This window comes from Kogia breviceps, chromosome 3 (genome assembly GCF_026419965.1).
Source record: "Kogia breviceps isolate mKogBre1 chromosome 3, mKogBre1 haplotype 1, whole genome shotgun sequence".
In the NCBI taxonomy this organism is placed as follows: Eukaryota; Metazoa; Chordata; class Mammalia; order Artiodactyla; family Physeteridae; genus Kogia; species Kogia breviceps.
Genome location: NC_081312.1, coordinates 120836923 through 120858529, shown reverse-complemented (window position 1 = coordinate 120858529; position 21607 = coordinate 120836923). Strand labels below are relative to the sequence as shown.

The 21607-nt window shown below is 43.3% G+C and overlaps 1 protein-coding gene and 1 non-coding gene across 4 annotated transcripts in view; one reads left to right on the top strand and one right to left on the bottom strand.

The window, feature by feature from the left end:
- The window catches only part of SLCO3A1 (solute carrier organic anion transporter family member 3A1), a 345269-nt gene that overhangs the window by 42329 nt on the left and 281333 nt on the right, over window positions 1-21607 (top strand). The gene's annotated exons all lie outside the window — the stretch shown is intronic.
- LOC131754204 (U6 spliceosomal RNA) lies at window positions 4791-4897 on the bottom strand. The gene has a single exon (XR_009335234.1). It is a non-coding gene; the product is annotated as a U6 spliceosomal RNA (small nuclear RNA).

Here is a 21607-nt window from a genome sequence, read left to right as displayed (position 1 = left end):
TTATGCTTTGCCCTTCCAAAGAGAGATGTGAAAGCCAGGCTGCCAGCCTCAGGGTTTGTTTCTACTGTGTGACCCTATTTCTGTGCTTGCTGACTGCTTAAGTGCAGGGGTGCATTCATCCTTATCTTTGCGGCTTTGTTCTCAGGACCTCACACTGACTCCATCAATCTGAGTCAGTCGTCCAGGTCCAGCATAACTCCAGACAAGAATAAGGGTGTGTTTCTCTAATGATTAATGATGTTGAGCATTCTTTCATGTGTTTGTTGGCAATCTGTATATCTTCTTTGGAGAAATGTCTATTTAGTTCTTCTGCCCATTTTTGGATTGGGTTGTTTGTTTTTTTGTTATTGAGCTGCATGAGTTGCTTATAAATTTTGGATATTAATCCTTTGTCAGTTGCTTCATTTGCAAATATTTTCTCCCATTCTGAGGGTAAATCAAAGCTACAATGAGATATCATCTCACACCAGTCAGAATGGCCATCATCAAAAACTCTAGAAACAATAAATGCTGGAGAGGGTGTGGAGAAAAGGGAACACTCTTGCACTGTTGGTGGGAATGTAAATTGATACAGCCACTATGGAGAACAGTATGGAGGTTCCTTAAAAAACTACAAATAGAACTACCATACGACCCTGCAATCCCACTACTGGGCACATACCCTGAGAAAACCATAATTCAAAAAGAGTCATGTACCAAAATGTTCATTGCAGCTCTATTTACAATAGCCAGGACATGGAAGCAACCTAAGTGTCCATCAACAGATGAATGGATAAAGAAGATGTGGCACATATATACAATGGAATATTACTCAGCCATAAAAAGAAATCAAACTGAGTTATTTGTTATGAGGTGGATAGACCTGGAGTCTGTCATACAGAGTGAAGTAAGTCAAAAGAAGAAAAACAAATACCATATGCTAACACATATATATGGAATCTAAGAAAAAAATGTCATGAAGATATTAGTGGTAGGAAGGGAATAAAACACAGACCTACTAGAGCATGAACTTGAGGATATGGGGAGGGGGAAGGGTAAGCTGTGACGAAGTGAGAGAGTGGCATGGACATATATACACTACCAAACGTAAAATAGATAGCTAGTGGGAAGCAGCCGCATGGCACAGGGAGATCAGTTCGGTGCTTTGTGACCACCTAGAGGGGTGGGATAGGGAGGGTGGGAGGGAGGGCGATGCAAGAGGGAAGAGCTATGGGAACATATGTATATGTATAACTGATTCACTTTGTTGTAAAGCAGAAACTAACACACCATTGTAAAACAGTTATACTCCAATAAAGATGTTTTAAGAAAGCACATTAAAAATTATAATATTGTAAAAAAAAATAAGGGTGTGATGGGATAGCACTTTGTTGATTCTCTTTAAAAGTTGTGAAGATGAGGGATAATGGGTATTTAATGAGCTCCTGCAAGATGGCAGGTGCTGACAAGTGCCTTACATCCTCCATTTCTAATCCTGCAATTGATATATTATCATTCAGAACCTGAAGCTTGGAGGTCAAAGGATCCTGCTTACAGATGACATTGCAGTTGAAAGGGAGAGGGAGAGAGAGTTAATTTCCTGCTCCCTTTCTGCCTGCATCTGTGCAGTGGCCAAGACTCCCTCTCCTAGTGGAATCTGTGCCGGCTTTTATGGCCCTTTGTGAGAGAGTGCAGGGAGACCAAGGTGCATGAACACCAGGTGTCATTGCCACTGTCAAGCACCTGTTCCTCAGTGCTGGATCATGGATGGGTTTAGAAATGCCTTCGGTTTCAGAGTTGATACAGAACATGTGAATAGATTGATAATATTTGGCTTTGCTCTTCAATACTTTCCTTTTCTCATTTAGCATATTGTCATCCTTTTCCCCTCTCCCCTTCCCTTGACCGTTTCCCTCTGAATGCAGGATGGCTCCAGCCATCTCCTGACTGTGTTAGGCTATCCAAGCACCCTTGCCCACCCAGCTCCCTTAGCTGCAACCCTAAGGCTTTTTCAGATCCCCTCGGCCCGCTGGCTGAGACACTGCAGCCACCAAGCCTGCACCCCTCGCCTGGACCCACCCCATCGAGTGCCATGGTACGGCCTGTGTGCACGGGGGCCCCGCAGCAGCTGGTGCCAAACAATGCTCGTTCTTATCTGGGCATCCCGGAGTGGCCTGGCAGCTTTGGCCATTCAGAGCCCAGCTGGGGCTGGAGTTGCTGGGCTGCCCGGCAGAGGTGATTTGCCACTTTGTACTAATAAACATATTTCAATCCAAGGAACTTCAGAGGGCCTGCTGCTCTCACCCTGTCTTCTGACTGTCTTTGTGATGAAAGATGTTTGAAGTAGCCACGTCGTTTTATGAAACCAGGATGGATGCGAATGCCGAGGTTTAAAATATCATTCTGCTGCACTGGCTGTGTGCTCTGGACGAGTTACTTAACCTCTCTGAATCTCTCCTGTATCTTTATATTGAATTTAATAATACCAGTGCCACACAGTTCATGTCAGGATTTCATGAGATAATGTTTGTGGAAAGCACCTCGTCTGGGCATTGGCACACTGTATGCCCTCCATAGATAATGAACTTTCTTCTCTTTTCCAGATAGGATCCCAGGCAGGAGACGACAAGGCCAAATCAACTTCTAGACATGCTGCTTTTCTCTCTGCAGTGATCTGCGCTTGGCAGATTTCAGATACTTTAAAACAAAAATAAAAGAGCTTTAATTATGCCCTTGTTTGTGGCTTGGCTTCGTTGCCTTGTTAACCGATTTGAGAATACTGCCCTCCCTGCGACTGCTTCAAAGTGCAGGTCTGGCTGGGAGTCAGGAGTGGAAAGTCAGTCTGTTATCCTAAAACTCCCAAGTCCCTCTGGCTCAGAGATGGGGTTGGTGGTGTCATCTGGATGGCATGTGGTTCAGGGCACGGCCTGCTGGGTCCAGGCAGGTTGCTTGCTCCCTCATCACGCCTGCAGTGGGTGTGTCTTTGGCCCTTGCAGTTGCCATTGCTCTTTGCTCTCCATTCCCTTAATTTCAGTTGCATCTTCCAGTTAATCGAGATGACAGGCATCACTGTAATCTGTCCCAAGCAGATAGCTGGAGTGTTTAGTGTGACTTTGTCGTCACATTGCCTGGATTCCAGTCCACCTCCTAGTGGGTGGTCTTAGGCGTAAGGAATCTCAATTTCTTTATCTGCAAAATGGAGTTGTGATAGCACTAATCTTACAAGATTGTATGAGGATTAGGAGGATTAACCTATAAAAGTGGTTAAAACAGACCCTGCTCCATAATAAGTGAAAATTGCTTGTATTAATATTAGTAATAGGCAATATTTGAGCATTTATTATTACAGAATAAATACATTCTAGCTAAGTGGATCCTGTCAGTTCTCTGTAAAGCAAACCCTATTATTCTTTGACTGAGGTAATAGCACTGGAGATGCAAACTCCTTAGATAAAAGTAAGTTCTATATTGTCACCAGGCAAGGACTGTGGGTGGCCCTACTGAATCTGGGGTGCATTTGTAGCCCTCTGTGGGCTTTGAATCACTCTATGCCTCTGATATCTCCCCTTAAGCTGTAATTCATTGCTTAGTCCCATCCCAGGCCCTAAGTTTCCTTGGCTTTCTGGTCCTGAGCTCACACTGCCTGTCCTTACACCCGTGGGCTGTCGTGGCCATTGGAATTGGGTGACAGGATCTGTGCTTTCGTCCGAGGCCCCTTGCCTTGTCCAACACAGTGCTGGCGTGTTCTATGAATCTACTTGCCTAGACACTCTGTAAGGTAGGCTCTTTTCAAATGAGATTGCTATTCACTTATTGTCAAATATAGCATAGTTATTTATCCCTAGGATCTGCTCTGACCCATCTGTATCACAACACGGTGAGCCTTGTTTTGTATATGTTCACTTAGTCTCTTAGCCAAGGCAAATCAACCAGACAGTTAAGGTGACTGTGTGATTTTTGAGTTGTGTTCCTTTTGCTTTGTAGGTTGTTCAAATGATTTCACTTTGCATCATTCAGAATTGTTATTCTATGTCATCTTGTTCACAAAATACCATTTGCCCTGAGCAAATTTCTGTTACGTCTCAGAATAACTTACTTTAAGGAAGGAGTCTACAGTTTCCTGAATTTTGCAGTCTAGGAAACATGGTGGCATTATTTTCTTGCTAGAACAAAGTACAAACCCAGATTGAGTATTTATCCCTTTGATTACATGCCCAACACTCTACATACATTTGTGTTTTATTCATTTATGACTGTATTTTATATATATATATGTATGCATGCATGTAAATATGTATAAGTATATACACATTTAACTTGAGGAATATAGAAAGATTGAGATTATGTTTTGGTCCCTCTGTACTATCAATAGTCATTTTCCCCCAATATTTTGTTAAGAAATATTTCAAACATGTAAAAACGTTGAATTGTCCAGTTAATACCCATATACCCACTGTGATGATTCTACAATTAACATCTGGCTATATTTGCTTTATCATATAATTATCCATGTCTTCATCACTGTATCCATCCATTTCCATCCCCCTGTTGTTGTCTTTCTAAATGAGTTGCAGCCTGCCCCTAATCATGGCCAGGTGCTCTGTTGGCAGGAAGCATATATTATACTTTGGGTCCTCCCTGAGCCTTCGCTGAACCTCTTCTCAGAGAGACCTTGACATCTACTCATGACTCAGCCCAAAGCCTCACCAGCAGGCACAGAACCCTCCCAGTGGCCTTGCCCAGGGCTTTATCCTTCTATGTGTGGCCTAGACCATTCCGATTCTCACTGTGCCTTTTATTTTATTTTATTTTTTAATATGGAACGCTTCACGAATTTGCGTGTCATCCTTGCACAGGGGCCATGCTAATCTTCTCTGTATCGTTCCAATTTTAGTATATGTGCTGCCGAAGCGAGCACTCACTGTGCCTTTTAAAGCAAAGGTGTTCAAGATGCTGTATCTACCTTTTTACTTCCTCAAGCCAAGAAACGTAACTAGACTCCCCAGAAGATGCTGTCTGCTCTCCATCCTTTAGCACGAGCCAAATAAAGCGTCTGACAAACACCAGCTCCAAAGGCTGAGTTAGCCTTCCCCTTTGGTTACTTTCCAGCGTCTCTGGTCTGGGCAGCCTCCCTTCCCCCTCCAGCTAGCCACTGGGGCTGACCTTGGAGGAGGAGTTCTCTGCTCTCCTTACCCACTGGGGCACCAGTTCTGTCCTGGCTGGATGGCATGGCTCTGAGGAATGTAGCAATGAAGGCCTTGCTGGGTGTGAACTTCCCATTCATTTTAAATCACTGCTTTTTCCATTATTATTTTTATAACAATATCACAATAATGGCCACTTCATGTGTGCATTCTGTCAAAAAAGAATTGTGAGGAAGTGAAAAACGTTGTCTTCCATATAATTATAGAGTGAACCTAAGTCAAATATTATACTTACTCATTATTGAGGGAACCAATAAGTCGGTAAAGCTGGCTCAAAGAGCATTGGAAGAAGTGGGTATTCATAGGCATTTTTTTTTTTAAGGATAGAAGAGAATGATTAGGTAAGTGTGGAGGAAATGGTGAGGTACCATTTAGATCAGCCTTGAGGTACTCCAGCTTCTGGGAGTGCTGCCAGCAAAAAGTCCTCTCTGTCAGCTCCCTTCAGGGTGTAGGGGAGGGAAACTTTTCCCTTCTTCTCTTCCAGGTCCTGTGATTAGTCTGATGATTACATTGATATAAAACAGATTAACAGGAGAAAAACCGAATTTAATTTTGTATGCATGGGAGCTCATAAAAAATATGAGACTCGAAGAATTGACCAAAGCAGGCAGCTTTTATACCTTTTAAACAAAGAAACAATACATTTTGAAGAATTAATAAGACAAAGGGAATTGGACTTGGGGTAGTAGATTAGTGAAGTAGTAACAGGGTTTGTTGATACAGCCTTCTCGGCCTTGAATTCCCTATCTCTGGTGATAAGGATGTCTCTCTTCCTTCTGGTACAGGGAGGGTGCCTTTCACATGGGAGGTTTATTTCCTGCTTTTATCGGGACAGAAAGGAGGGTCAGACTATCTTTCTTGCCCTAGCTGTTCCTTAAATAACTTTAATTCAAAATAATCAGTATGCCTAAGCATTGTATTTTGGGTGACCTGCCCAGAACCCCATCAAGGTGTTGCCTTAACTGAAGAAAGTCCCCTGGCCTCCTGGGCACCCCATGTCTGATCCATCTCTAGGTGTAAAGGCCAGACCTCTCACCCCCTGCTTGCATTTGTCAAGGGTCATCCTATCTTCAGAACTGCCCATAGGGTCAACTGAGGCTTCTGTCATGATTGTATCCCAGCTCACTTTTTTCTCTCCACCCAGAAATCTACAAGTTAACACATAGCTTCACAGTGTCCAAGGCCTTAATATATTGTCAATAGTAAAGTCAAACCCAGATATATCCCCTAGATATCAGGGTTTGACTGACCTGTAGAGACAGACAGCAAATATTTCAGGCTTTGCAGCCCCCCCCCCCCCCCACCACCCTCCGTCTCTGTGGTCCTTTCACAACTCTTCAGCTCCACCCTGGGAGCAGGAAAGTAATTATGAAGACTAAACAAATGGCTGTGTTCCAGAGACACTACTTAAAAAACAGGTGGAGGGTGAGATCTGGCCCACGGACCAGAGTGCTGACCCCTGCCCTAGATAGTTAAGTAATCAATCCTCGGGTAAGTGTGTTAAACACTATCCTAGTGTGACACTGAAAGGACAAGCTACCTGCCATCTTTGCCCCGTTTGATGCTTATGGGATATAATTTCTAAATCCTACAACTGCCTACAAGGTGCTCATCTTACCATTTCACAAATGAGGTACCAGGATCAGTGAGGGTTCTCCATGGTCTTACTCTTTAAGTGGATGGTAGTTTCTGGAAGTGAGCACGGTGGATCTAGCCCTGAGGCTTGCCCTGTCTCCTTCCACCAGCCTACCTCACTGAGTCATGGGAAGCAGAGGTCTGAGTGACTCTTTGGAGAAAAGCACCCCCCAAACAGATTCACAGAGCCCAAAGGTATCTGAAGAGGCCCTGCTCAGCATTAAACCCTCTGCCATGTGTCCTGGACTTCTCACAGAATAGGTGGATTTACCTGTGAGTAAGGCAATTTGAATGTAGAGAGCTCTTATCCATTAAGGTTTTAAAGGAATTGTCCAGCCTGGACCTTGTTTCCTGGGCTGCATTCCTCTGACACAAGAAGGAGGTGAGAACAGCTTACACATCGAGACAGAGATCTCACCTGAGCCGTGCCACACATGGCTCAGGTGTGTGGCATTGACGAAGCCCCTATGTCAGCCAGAGACTCTGTTAGCATCACAGTGAAACATGCAGGATCTCTTGTCCAGCTCTCCCTTCACCAAAGTCCATTAAACTGGGCCTGGATTCGAATGCCGACTCCTATCACCAGCTTTGTGACCATAGGCAAGTTTCTTAAATCTCTCTGTACTATTTAATATGAAAATGAAATGAAGCTATCTATGTAAAGCTTGTAGAACAGTGCTTGTAACACAGCAAGCACTATGAAAGTATTTTCTGTTATTCTTATTGTTATTATTGTTACTATTATCTTTAGAACTTAGTATGGTGCCTTGCTAGTAATAGGGGCTCAATAAATGTGATGCAATGCATAAATGAGCCATATGATCAATTAGATTCAGATTAAGTTGTGGAATAGTGCTCTCCAATAGAGCTCTGTGATGATGGGAATGTGCTGTCTCTGTGCTGTCCAGTAGGGTAGCCACCGGCCACATTTGGCTAATTAGCACTTGACATATGGGTAGTGTGATTGAGGAACTGCAATTTAAATTTTATTCAATCTTAATTTAAACTTGTAGCCACATGAGGCTAGAGGCTACCGTGTTGGACAGCACAGTCCTCTGAATGCTCTAGTGTTTAGAGATTGTGATTCAATATTTGGCATTTTTCAAACATCTGCAAGTGATTAGAACAGGACTAGAACTCTTAGGCTAGTACTTTCTCATCCATCCACACATTCATCCTTCAAGAAATAAATTCAAGAAGTCAACATTAAGTTCCTGCTATATGCCAGTTGCTCTTCTGGGCACTAGCATTCAGCAAAGAGAGAGAAGGTCTTGGCTGTCAAAGAACTTGTGTGCTAGTAAAGGAGTAGATAAAATAAAGGCACACAGTAAACAAGCCACTTCCAGACAAGGAACGGGAGTGCAATCAGGACAAAAGAGGGCGTTGTAGTGGTGATGGGCTTGGAAGGGATTGTGGTGCTTGTTTAAGGAAAGCCTCTGTCAGGAGAGAACACCTGAGCTGAGACCTGTTTGGTGAGGAGAGAGCCTTGTCATGATCTGGGATCAGAGTGTTCCAGGCAGATGGAGCAGCAAATTGTCTTAAAGTTGGGGCTGTGCTTGGCCTGTTTGCAAAAACAGGAGGAAGGCCAGGGTGGTCGAATGGTGAACACAGTAGACTGTGGTCATTAGGTGAGCTTGGAGAGGAGGGCAGGGTGGAGTTTTTCGGGACCTTGCGGGCCAGGGTCCTGAGTTAGAATTTTATTCTAGGGGAACCATAGGAAGATCCTGAGCAATGCCTCCTGGACTCAGAATCTCTTTCATTACCATGGGTGATGGGGAGGGGCGTGGCAATGTGGTGGTAGCTCATGGGAGGGGATACTGGTGCCTGGGGCACAGACAGGGGCAGTGCAGATAGAAGAGTTGAGAGATGGGGATCTACCAAGGTAGAGCCAACAGAACTTACTGCTGGGTGGATTGGATCTTGAAGGTCAGAGAGTTTTTATATAACCCCGTCCCCAAATATACTTACACAGTAAGACTGAGCATTTCACTGACTGAATAAGTTTACCTTCCTTCCCTCATCCTTCAGGAGGCTGCTAAGAAGCTTCGTGATGCCTAGGAGTAATAGGTTAGCAGATTATAAAGCATGTAACCTGAAGCAGTGTTTCTCTGACTTGAAAGTGCAGATCACCTGGAGATCTTGTTAAAATGCAGACTCAGACTTTGTAGGTCTGAGATTTTGCATTTCTAAAAGGCTCCCCCATGATGACAGTGCTACCTTTGCTTGAGCCCCACTTTACCTAGGGAGGCCCTACTCCTGCTATGTAAAGGCACAAAACTGTGACCCTCCAGAGCCTGTGTGTCTTAGGAGCAGGTTGTAGGTACCTGGGAAGAACTCACAAGAATCACGCTGGAGTTCATTCTTCTAGATCCACAGGATCATCTTGGTCTTGTGGCTGTGAGCCCTCTCTAGAGACTCAAGGAATTTGCTTTGTGAGTAGAGAAACTCCCTGCCTCTTTGTTTGTCCTTTGGGAACAGAATTCCTCAGCAATTATTTCACAGCCTGTAGCAGTGTAGGCAGCTCTTCAAATCCAATCTCCAGAACTACATTTGAGGGGATGTATTTTACATGAAAAAGAAACCTTTAAAGCAAAACAACCTGTGGGCTAGAAGGCCTGCGACTCTCTTTGTATTGTGTATTATTAACACAATGCATTTACCTGGTGCCTGGGTGGGAGAAATGAGACTCCATCACCAGAGATATTAACAATAAGATGATCAGTTTCAGCAGAGAGGAAGTTCTCCAAAGCGGTGCCTCCGGCTCTGGGTCCATTTCTTAATGAAATGGGAAAAGGAAGTGTCAGGAACTTTAATATGATACATTTCCCTGAAGAGCATTACTGTAAGTGAAACCTATTACCAGGCTGTAGGATTTAGGGCTGTTTTGAAATGAGTGTAGTTACTCCCTTGTAGGCTAGTTCAACTATATTGATCATCCGGCACCATTTATTGAGTCAGGATTGCATATGGAAGCTTTTTGTAAATGAAACTAACATTTGATGATTGGGAGAAAATGAGGGTGACTTGCCATCTGGTTCCTCAGCCAATACCATTGATTCATGGTGCTTGTAGTAGTTCTTAATAATCTGCCCCATTTCATATTATATGAGATATTGAAGCTATTTTTCTGATTCCTCCAGTCTAAACATTTAGGGTTATTGCACCAAGCTTATACTCCAGCTTTCTTCCATCTAATTTTTTGAGTTCTCAAGTGTTGTGGCATTTATCATCACAGGTTATTAAATTATCATGTGGTAGTTTGCATTTTTATTATGTTCTTCACTTCTAATATATGCAAATCTTCCTCTTGGAGCTCACATAGATTTTTTTTTTAACTAGGCAGAGGGGGGACATTGAACTGTCTAGACCCACCTCAGTCAAAATGATCGATATCCTTTCTTGTTTCTGAGTGGGAAACTATTCAGTAAAGCGCTCATTCTGTTTGTGGGTTTGACCCACCAGAGAAGCCTGATTCTTCCAATTCCCAATGTTCATTTTCCCCATTTATTTCTCCTTTCTTTTTGGAATTACTGCTTACCCCAGAGAGAGCAGCTTAAAAGGAAGAATCAGGCATAGTCAAAGAGAGACTTTACTGAAATGTCTTCAGTTCATAAAATGGTCCTAGAATTAAGGCAGCAGCTTTTCCTGCGTTTGTAGAAGTGCTCCCAGCATAAGCATATGCATCTCTCTACTCTGTAAACCAGCCAGTTACGTCCTGGTTGGGGAGTCAGAGTGATGGCCCTAGTCATCACAAAGAACCTTTATCTGCCAATAAAATAAAAATCAAATCCATGGTGTGGCCACAATTTTTTTTCAGGGCTGGAACTCCAGGCAAAAGTGGCACGTGGAGCTGCTCCTTCTGGAGGGACACTCTTCCCAGTGTGAATAAAGGGGAGCCTTACATAAGATGTCTATCATTTTTGTAAGAGAATGGTCAGAACTGTCCTTAGAAAAGTCTCTGTGGTGCCAGTTATTATTCTGTCGAGAGGTATGACGGGCTCAGGAGCCAAAGAGTCCTGGATGGAAATCCTGACTCTGCCACTTTCTAGCTGTATGATCTTAGGAAAAATAGGTAACTGTTTTGATCTTTAGTCTCCTCTGGAAAATAGAATCATGCCTTCTTGGCAGCTGGAGAGTTGTAAGAATTAACAGTAACACACGGTCACTTTCTACCACACTGTGGGACATTTTCTGTACAAAATGTTGGTTTCAAAACAAAGCAAGAATATTAAGGAGTTGGATGTGACTGCTAATCTTTTATCCTGGTTTTTACATTCTTTGGATCACAATACACAATCAACAGCCTTCAAATGATTCAAATGATTCCGTTTCCTTCCTCCTGGCTCTTTAGACTCTGTCGCAAGCAGTTTTCTCTGCTGATGCAAACGCCAGGACTGTCATCTTGATAAAGCCAGTCTCCCTGGACACTGGTGGCCGAGTGGATGGGTTTGTTCCCATGTGCCGAGCTGAATCTACCCTGCAGCCCAGGCTCTGGCAGCAGGGTCCCAAAGGCAGTGTCAGAACTAGATGTCCAGGGCCTGCAATTGCAAGGCTATCTGTTCTGTTTTCTGACTCATCGAGGCATCCTGCAGTGGTTGACATGTCAGCTGCGGGAGCTGTAACTGCTGGGCAAAGACAGGTGTGTTTGAGTGCACGAGAGTCTTCACTCTAGACGCACAGAGTTTTCTGAGTCAAAATGGAATGCGAGGCAGAAAGCACATGCTCAGGGTTTATTTCCGATGCTCTTGGCTTGCGTGAAGGTGTCTCTTTCAACACATCTTATTTCCTAAGCATGAAGTCAAAGGGAGAGAACGTGACCCAGTTAACATGATAGGGCTCCAGCACGTCCCAGGGGAGGCATCCGCTGACCATCCATCATACACAAAGGTCCCTGCTCAATAGCAGAGCCCTGACCCTGGGTCAAGAGTGCACATAGCAACATGCTCACAGCTCTCTGGTCCCAAGTGAGGCAGTAGCCACTTTCTTACAGAGACAACAGATATACTACCCTGTATGTCATCCCACCGAAGAGGCAATGCCTCTGTTCTAGAAAGTGGAGATTGCAGTCTTTACAGAATGCATTTTCTTGTACATTTGGTAACATTTCTAATACCAGCTTAGACCTGCATGTCTATGCAGTTTCCCCAAACAGGGTGTCTCTCCTGGCCCCTAGGTTTTATTAGATACAAACCATCTCATTTCCATAATTGTTCTTGTCGGGTCTGGCTGTATTATTCTCTGGCCCTCAGAACCATTTGGGTCTCTTCTCAAAGGGCCAAGAAGGCTGTACTCACTTCCTCATTTCCAACTGATCTGGAAAAATTCAGCTAAAGGAATTTGATATTTAGATCCACAGGATCCTAGCGTTTTACTCAGGGGGTTGGGGTCCTCTTCTCCATGCCTTCATCATGAGACCTCCCCCCTGCCAGCGCATGCATACTCGGGGGGGGGTGATATCACCCCTAGTGGAGGGAAAATTGCTTCTTTTGGGAGCGGGGCACAAAAACATTATTGCTCTTTTTATGTATAAAGCATAGATATACACACAACTTATAAGCAGATATGTAGTATGACTGTGGTATTAAAATATCACGGGGGGGCCAATTAGGAAGAAATGTCTAAAAAGGCTCTTGGGTGTGTGATAATGAAAAAAGGTTGAAAAACACTGCTCTAGAGTTTTCCTCATGATGCCTCCTTTTCCTTACTCACAAAAAGTAATGCTTAAAAGGGAACCCTTTGCTCTCCACTTGAGGTAAAGACATGGCTAGATATAGTTCTGGAAGGAGGGAAAGGCTACTGTGTTTCCAGCTGAAGAGTTATTTAGAACTCTTTTAGGGAAAGTCATGCTGGAGTTTTAAATAACAAAGGAATCACCTGCAGAGATTTCAAACTTCCAACTGCTGGACCCCACCCCAAATGTACCCCAGAATCTTCTGGAACTCTGGACATCACTTGGGTGATTCATAAATAGTCACACCAACATGAACTCCACAACTGCTGATGTAGATAGAACGAGAGAAAGTGGCTTAGATTAGGAGCTGGCCCAGGGCCAGAAAGTGAACTGTTACATAGGTCTGCTGCTCACCACCTCTCCTCACCTCTGCACTTTGGCAAACTGGATGGTGTCACCAAAATTCAGCCTCTGTACACTGGTACCAAATTGAATCTTGGAGACTGAGTTTGGGATGAAGTAGAAAAGAATGGCGTTATTGCTTTGCCAGACAAAAGGGACCGCAGTGGGTTAATGCCCTCAAAGCAGTGCCTGCCGGCCTGGAGGGGGTAGTGAGGAGTTTTATAGTAATGGTTCAAAGAGGGTGTGATCAGCTCATGGACGTACTTCTGATTGGTTGGTGGTGAGATAAGTGGGAATCAGCATCATCAACCTTCTGGTTCCAACTGGTCTGGAGTCTACGTGCTTGTGGGCAGCACACAGTTAACTTCTTCCACCTGGTGGGAGTTTTAGTTCTGCAGAAGAGCTCAAAGATATTGTTATGTGTATCCCTTGAGGAGGAACCCGGACCCTGCCCAAAGGCTGCACTATTGTTTCTTGACTGCTTCTCCCTTGTCTCCGCCTCCCCTCCGTTCCCTGATTAGCAACTGTTTGAACCTGACCTTTGGAACGCAGGAAAGGTCATGGAGGCTGCATGAAGCCTATTTCCTACAAACAAGAAGTGGGGGACACAGAACGGCTTTTGTGCCCAGGAGCCCCACAGAGTCCTGCTCAGTTTCAATGGTGCACAGTTCACCAAACATACCCCACCCTTTTCCACCTCCTTGCATTTGCATGGAAGGCTCTCTCCACTCGGATTCCCCTTTCTTTCATCTTAACCTATCAACGTTTTACTTGTTCTATAAGACCTAGCTCCAAAGATTCCTCTTGCAGGAAGTCTTTCATGAACCTCCCCAGTCCACCCCCATTTTCTTATTGCACTTACCACATGCCTTCCATTTTGGCTATGTGTACACATTGTCTTATTTTTCCATTTTATTGAGATATAGTTTCTATACCATAAAATCCATCCATTCTAAGTGTACAGTTCACTGATTTTTAGTAGATTTATAAAGTTGTGCAACCATCCCCACAATCCAGTTTAAAAAATTTTTCATCACTCCAGAAAGTTTGCTCATGCCTATTTGCAGTCAGGCCCCACCCCAGGCAACCTGCTTTCATTCTCTACAGGTTTGCCTTTTCTAGATATTTCAAATACATGGAATAATACAATATATAATCTTTTTCATCTGGCTTCTTTCAATTAGCATAATTTTTTTGAGGTTAATTTATGTTGTAGCATGTATTGGCAGTTAGTTCCATTTCACTTCCAAATACTATTCCTTGGTATTGTAATGTAGTGGATATTAGATTAACTGGATTGGATTAGTATCGTATTTATGGATATACCATATTTTGTTTATTCATTGACCATTGGTGGACATTTGGGTCGTTTCCAGTTTGGGGTTATTATGAATAATGCTATTTGCAGTCTTTCTATAGGCGTATGTTTTCAATTCTCTTGCGTAGAATTGTGGGTGGAATTGCTGGGTCATGTGGTAGATTTTTATGTTATTGGAGTATAGTGTATTTACAAAGTTGTGTTAGTTTCAGGTGTACAGCAAAGTGATTCAGTTATACATAGATATATATCTATTTCTTTCAGATTCTTTTCCCTTATAGGTTATTACAAGATAGTGAGTAGTTCCCTGTGCTATACAGTAGATCCTTTATTGTTTATTTTATATACAATAGTGTGTATATGTTAATCCCAAACTCCCAATTTATCCCTCCTCCCACCTTTCCCCTTTGGTAACCATAAGTTTGTTTTCTATACCTGTGGGTGTATTTCTGTTTTGTATATAAGTTCATTTGTATCATTTTTTTTTGTTTTTTTAGATTCCACATATATGTGATATCATATGATATTTGTCTTTCTCTGACTTACTTCACTTAGTATGATAAGTGAATCTCTAGGTCCATCCATGTTGCTACAAATGGCATTATTTCATTATTTTCTTATGGCTAGGTAATATTCCATTGTATATATATATATATATATATATATATATATATATATATATATATATATACCTCATCTTCTTTATCCATTCCTCTGTCCATGGACATTTAGGTTGCTTCCATGCCCTGGCTATTGTAAATAGTGCTGCAATGAACATTGTGATGCATGTATCTTTTTGAATTATGGTTTTCTCCAGATATATGCCTAGGAGTGGGATTATAGGATCATATGATAGCTCTAGTTTTAGTGGTTTTTTTGGTTTGTTTTTTGTTTTTTGGTGGTATGCGGGCCTCTCACTGTTGTGGCCTCTCCCGTTGTGGAGCACAGGCTCTGGATGCACTGGCTCAGTGGCCATGGCTCACGGACCCAGCTCCGTGGCATATGGGATCCTCCCGGACCGGGGCACGAACCCGAGTCCCCTGCATCGGCAGGCGGACTCTTAACCACTGCGCCACCAGGGAAGCCCTAGTGTTAGTTTTTTAAGGAGCCTTGACACTGTTCTGCTTAGTGGCTGTATCAATTTACATTAATGTGGTAAATTTATATACAACTTTTTAAGAAACTGCCCAGTTGTTTTTCAAAGTGGCTGTAACCATTGCATCTTTTCATTCCTACCAGCCTCAAATGAGGCTTCCAGTTTCCCCACATCCATGTGCATGCTTCGTATTGTCTGTATTTTTTTATTACACCCATTCTAGTGGGTGGGTAGTGGTAACTTGTGATTTTTATTTGCATGTCCGTAAAGACTAATGATGCTGAGTATCTTTTCAAATGCTTATTAGGCATTTGTATGTCTTCTTCGGTGGAATGTCTATTTAAATTACTTGCCTATTTTTAAAATTGGGTTGTTTGTCATTTTATCATTGAGTTGTAACATTGGTAGAATGTGTCGTTTAGATCTCTTTATTCTTTGATTTTCTGTCTAGTTGTTTTATCAGTTATTGAGAGGGATATTAAAGTCTCCAACTATTATCATTGAATTTTTTATTTCTCCTTTCATTTGTCAATTTCTTTTTCATTTATTGTGGGGCTCTGTTATCAGTTTAATGTGGTTGGGTTTACATCTGCCATTTTGTAATTTGTTTTATGTCTCATATCTTTTTGGTACCTTTGTTCCTTCTTTATTGCCTTCTTCTGTGTCAAATAGATTGTTTTCATGTTTCATTTAAATTCCTTCTCTCCTTATGTTTTGAATCATTTTCTTAGTGATTGCATCTACAATATGCATCACAGTTATAATAGTCTACTTCAGATTACTACTAACTTAATTCATATTTTAATAATTTATTCATCTTTTTATTTTTGGCTACATTGGGTCTTCATTGCTGCACACGGGCTTTCTCTAGTTGTGGTGAGTGGGGGCTACTCTTTGTTGCAGTGTGTGGGCTTCTCATTGTGGTGGCTTCTCCTGTTGTGCAGCACGGCTCTAGGCACGCAGGCTTCAGTAGTTGTGGCACATGGGCTCAGCAGTTGTGGCTCCTGGACTCTAGAGTGCAGGTTCAGTAGTTGTGGCGCACAGACCTAGTTGCTCCGCGGCATGTGAGATCTTCCCGGACAAGGGCTCGAACCCGTGTCCTCTGCATTGGCAGGTGGACTCCTAACCACTGTGCCACCAGGGAAGTCCCCTAACTTAATTCTTGTAAAATATGGAAACTTTGCTCCAATAAAGCTCCATTTCTCCCTCCTGCTTTGTGCCATTGCCACATATATATTAAATCTATATATGTTATTAATTGAGCAATACAGTTATTGTTTTATGCAATCCTGTGCCTTTTAAAGAAGTTAAGAGGAAAAATATATTTATACAGCCTTCTGTATTTACTCACATATTTAATTTTCCTAGTACTCTTTATTTCTTAGTGTATATATTTGAGTTACTGTATGGTGTAATTTCCCTTCCACCTGAAGGAATTCCTTTAATGTCCCTTGCAAGGAAAATCTGCTAGCAATGAATTCTTCCAGTCTTGTTTATTTAGGAATATCTTTATTTTGCCTTCAATTTCAAATAATAGTTGTGTTGGTTATGGTATTCTTGATTGATAGCTTTTTCTTTTAGTTCTTTAAATATACCATTCCACTGCTTTCTGACTTACCTTGTTTCCAGTGAAAAGTCAGCTCTTAATCTTATTGAAGAGCCCTTGTATGTGATGAGTTTTTTTTTTTTTTTTCTTGCTGCTTTGAAGGTCGTCTTTTGATTTTTTTGCCTTTCAACATATAAGTGAACAGGTTATAATGTGTCTGCGCATGGATCTCTTTGCTTTTGTTCTGCTTGGGGTTTGTGGAGCATCTTAAATCTATAGATTCATGTTTTTCACTACATTTTGGATATTTTAGCCATTATTTCTTAAAATACTTTTTCTGCCCTTTTTCTCTCTTCTTTCCTTATGGGACTTCCATTATATGTATATTGGTGTATTTATTGGTGCCCCACAGGTATCTGAGATTTTATTCATTTTTCTTCTTGGCTCTTCAGATTGATAATATATTAATTTATCTTTCAGTTCACTGATTATTTCTTCTGACATCTCCCATCTGATATTGAGCCTCTCTAGTGAGTTTTTAATTTCAGTCATACTTTTCAACTTCAGAATTTCTATTTTTTTTTGTTCTTCTTGTTGTTGGTACAATAACTATGTCTTTATTCAGATTCTGTATTCATTGGATTATTATCATATTATTTAAATTTTAAACATAGGTTTCTCTAGTGTATTGAACATATTTATATTAGGTGCTTTGAGCCTTTGTCTCTTATGTCCAACATTGGGACCCACTTTGAGACAACTTCTGTTGACTCCTTTTTTTCCCCTGAGAAAGGAAAGACCATGCTTTCCTGTCTGTTTTTTGCACGACTTAATTTTTTGTTGAAAATTGAGCCTATTAGGTAATATACTCTAGTAATTCTGGATTCAGTTTTCTGTACACGCCCCCCACCCACACACACACTCCCACCTGGGATTTGCCATCACTGCTGTTTAATTACTTGCCTAGACTGAATCTGTGGAATCTGTCTCTCTCTTGGTGTGTGGTCATGGATATCTTGACTCAGTTTTTTTGTTTTTAATTCCTGTGTGTGTGTGTGTGTGTTTCATGTTTTAAATTCTTGTTTTTATTTTTAAGCCTTTCTTCCTGGGGGTCAGCTCTGTGTCTGCATAGTCAATGATTGGTCAGAGTTTGAGTTCAAATGCCTCAAGCACTAAGGTTTTATTCAACCTTAAGGCAGCTTTTATGTCTTCCAAGCTTTTACTTTCTTCTGGGCCTTTTGGCATCTCCTTTGCCTATGTACACAGGCTTACAGTCAGGCAGGAATGAGTAGAGAAAGTGGACCCTCTCTGGTCTCTTTTCCACTTGTGCATGGCCTTACAGTCAACCAGAAATCTCTGGGGAGCTTATCAAGGACCCTGTGGCTGATCTTCCTGTTACATTTTTGTATAGTCTGCCAGTCTTTTGCTTGCCCCAGCCAGCACTATGACCTCCAAGTAGCTGAAGTGGACTCCCCTGTTCATTTGCCATTGGGATCGCTATTCTTACCTACAGCACCACGGAGTGTGGGGTTTTTCACATCCACTGCAAATCAAGTGGACTCCCTCCAGCCACAAGACTGCTGGTTTGCAAGGCCAGCCCACCTGGTAGAGCAACTGGGCCAACCAACATGGGAGGGAGGGAAAGAACCCAGATCCCCACTGTTTTTATCAGAGGTTCAGAAGTTTTTCTTGAATAAATGCTCCTCAATTTGTTGTATGTTTTAGTCAATTTCCAGAGTCTTGAAATAGTTGTTTTCGACAATTTTGTCTAGTTTTGTCACTGTTTTTTGAGGAGAGAATTTGTCAAGTTACTCACAGTGCTATTTTCTCCCCATTGTCTTTTCCCATCTTTTAGAGAGGAAAAATCATGTGGCAGGAAAAATCATGTGTATTTAAAGGTATGGACTCTGGCACCAGACTGCCTGGGCTTTACTTGGTGCTGCCATTTACTACCTGGAAGAACTTGGGCAAATTGCTTAACCTCTGGGCCTCTGCTTTCTGTAAAATGGGGATAATAATAGTACCTACCTAATGGAATTGTTGTGCAAATGAAATGGATTAACATACATAGAGTAATAGGAGCAGTGCTTGGCACACCGTAAGTGCTATAAAATGTTAGCTTTTGTTGTTATTTCAGGGAGAGCAGGGACTTCTCTAGGACTTTAGGTCCCATATCCTTGGCCTAGTACCTTGCACATAGTCACCCCTCTGACCCTCAGATCATCTATACTAAGTGATGCTTGATGTGTAGAGGAAATGAGGGCAGTTCTCAGAGTAACCGCAGGTGTGAGGAGGAAAGACTGCATGGAACCCAAGGAACAGATGGCTTTGTGCCTTGTTGAGGCCAAATGTTGTTCAGTCTTTGTCTTGGGCTCATGTGTATTTGCCCTCCCAGCCCTAGGAACTGCCTAAAATGTCCAAGCGCTACTCATGGACCATATTGAGTTGGAGACCAGGTCTGCACAGTTGTGTTTCCAAGCAGTTAATTAGCACAGTTCCCACATTTCAGAAGTTTCCTTGCAGCACGCAGCTCCAGGAGTGGACAGAGCAGCTTGGCCATGCTGCTTATTTAGGTACTTGCACAAAGGGAAGGACAACTGGGGAGCTGCAGGAGGGCAGGAGAGCTTACAGTGTGTGTTTACCAACTCAGGTTGCTGTGCGCCTGTGCAGAGCTGTCGTGCCCGTGGGGAATTGGTATTGTTGCCTCCAGTGGACACAAGTGGGGTGAATGGAATAGGGGCTGAGTTCAGTCCCCGCTCACCAGTTGGTGGGTCACCTTTGAGCAGGACAGCTGTATGTAGTGACCTGGCTTAGTCATCACGAGCCCTACTCAGTGCTCAGGAGCAGGGCCACAGACATGATAAGACAGCCCTTGCTCTCAAGGAGTTTCATCCTTCATGAGGGACGCTAGACAGGCCAGAATAATCATGGCCAGGGAGAAGATGAAGAGTATTCTCGGAGGAGGTGTCATTTGAAATGCCTGCTGCTGGGTAAGTAGGGGTTTCTGAGGTGAGTGGTGTGGGATGGATGATATTTGCCCATTTGAGGGCCAGGGAATGAGAAAGATCCAGGCCAGTGTAGGAAAGTGCAAGGAGGATTCTTGCAGGAGGCTGACCTAGAGGCGGAATGCGGCCGGACCTTGGTGTGTCTAACAGTCCAAGCCAAGGAGCTTGGGCTTTTCTAGTTGCCAGTGGGCATCACTGGAGAGTTTCATGTAGAGAATTAACTGGGGATGGATTGAATGAGGTGAGACAGGAAAGAGGACAGCGGCCAATGCAAATGTACTTGGGAGAATTCGGGAAAGAAGAGGGAATAAGCAACAGAACTGAGACCAGTGGCGTCTGGAGGAGGGAGTGGGAGGAGGGGGAGGGAGAGGCGAGGAGCAGAGGCCAGCGGGGTGTGGTACCGAGAAGCACTGTCGGGTTTCTGGGACCTGGGATTGTGCAAATGCCAGTGAAGAACGGATGTTTATGGAGGGAGGGATCAGAAGGGCTGGGTGCCCTGAGCCGAGAGGGGGCAGAATTCTGTGTTGGGACCTGTGGAGGCTGGGGGTGGTGACCATCTGGGGCTGCAGGCAGGGATTGGGTGTCATCAGCATGTGGGTAATGGAGAATGTGGGGATCCCCTCCATGAGAATAGTACAGTGACTCCAGAACCATCAGATGTCATGAGAGAGGGGTCGGCTATGTCAGAAATCAGAGAGACCCGGTATGAGAAGGGCAGGAAAATAACACTCACATTTAAGATGTAGGAGCTCATTGGGAAACTTTATCAGGAACAGCTTCCACGGCCCTAGGAGAGTCGGGAAGCCCCATTGCTCTGCATTGACTTGAGCGTGGAAAACAGGGCCGTCTACCCGGCAAACATGGACTTTCTTTATGACCTTGATGGAAGGAAAGATGAATGGCAGTGACCAGAAAGGTGATTTTAAGTTGTGGTTTTTAACATGGATGGGCATTGGTCAAGCTTGAGGATAGAATGGAGACGGAGCCAGTGGAGGGAGAAGAGACAGAAAAGAGGGCGACGTGGTGGAGGAGGGTCTTCAGGTGACAAAAAGGGTTGGGTGGACAGAGGGGGCTGTGCGGAACGGAAGGAGGCAGCTCTGGGTGGAGCTAAAGTGGGTGCCCCTCAGTGCCTGCCCTCCCTTCCTCCTTCTTTCTCCGAGTAGGCTCCCACTTCTGAATCCAGCAGGAAGAGGTTCTGTGGTCACGTCCACACTTACGTCAGCTTCTCTAGTTCTTTGATCAGTTACAGGTACCCCTTTGGGTACTTAGTTTCCGTATTCGTACAGCATTGTTAGCTCCTTGAACAAGGTCACATGTATCCAACAAGCAGGAGACTGTTTTACTCAGTGGGGAGTGAGACCAAGTAGTGCTGAGTACTTTTCTTCCAACATGGGCAGGGGGGACAGAACTGGACTCAGCATCAGGAGGCATTGCTGTCACTTACAGGTGTGTGATCCTGGTCTAATTACCTCACTGCTCTGGACTCCTGGGTCCTCCCAGTAAAATATGGGGGAAGGGGCTAGATCATCCTCAGCATCCACTTTGGCAGTAACGTCTGTTGTTCCTGCGATCCATGACTGTGTGTCTTAGGTGAAGTTTGAGGGTGTTTTGTGCCTGAGATGCACTGAAGTAACAGTGGAAGGATTTAGAGTTGGATTTGAGCAGTGAGCTGGTGTGAGCAAGTCAGGGAAGATGAACTCTTAAGGTGTGTGGCTGTTCCCTTCATTGCTCTGACACCCAAACTGGACTTT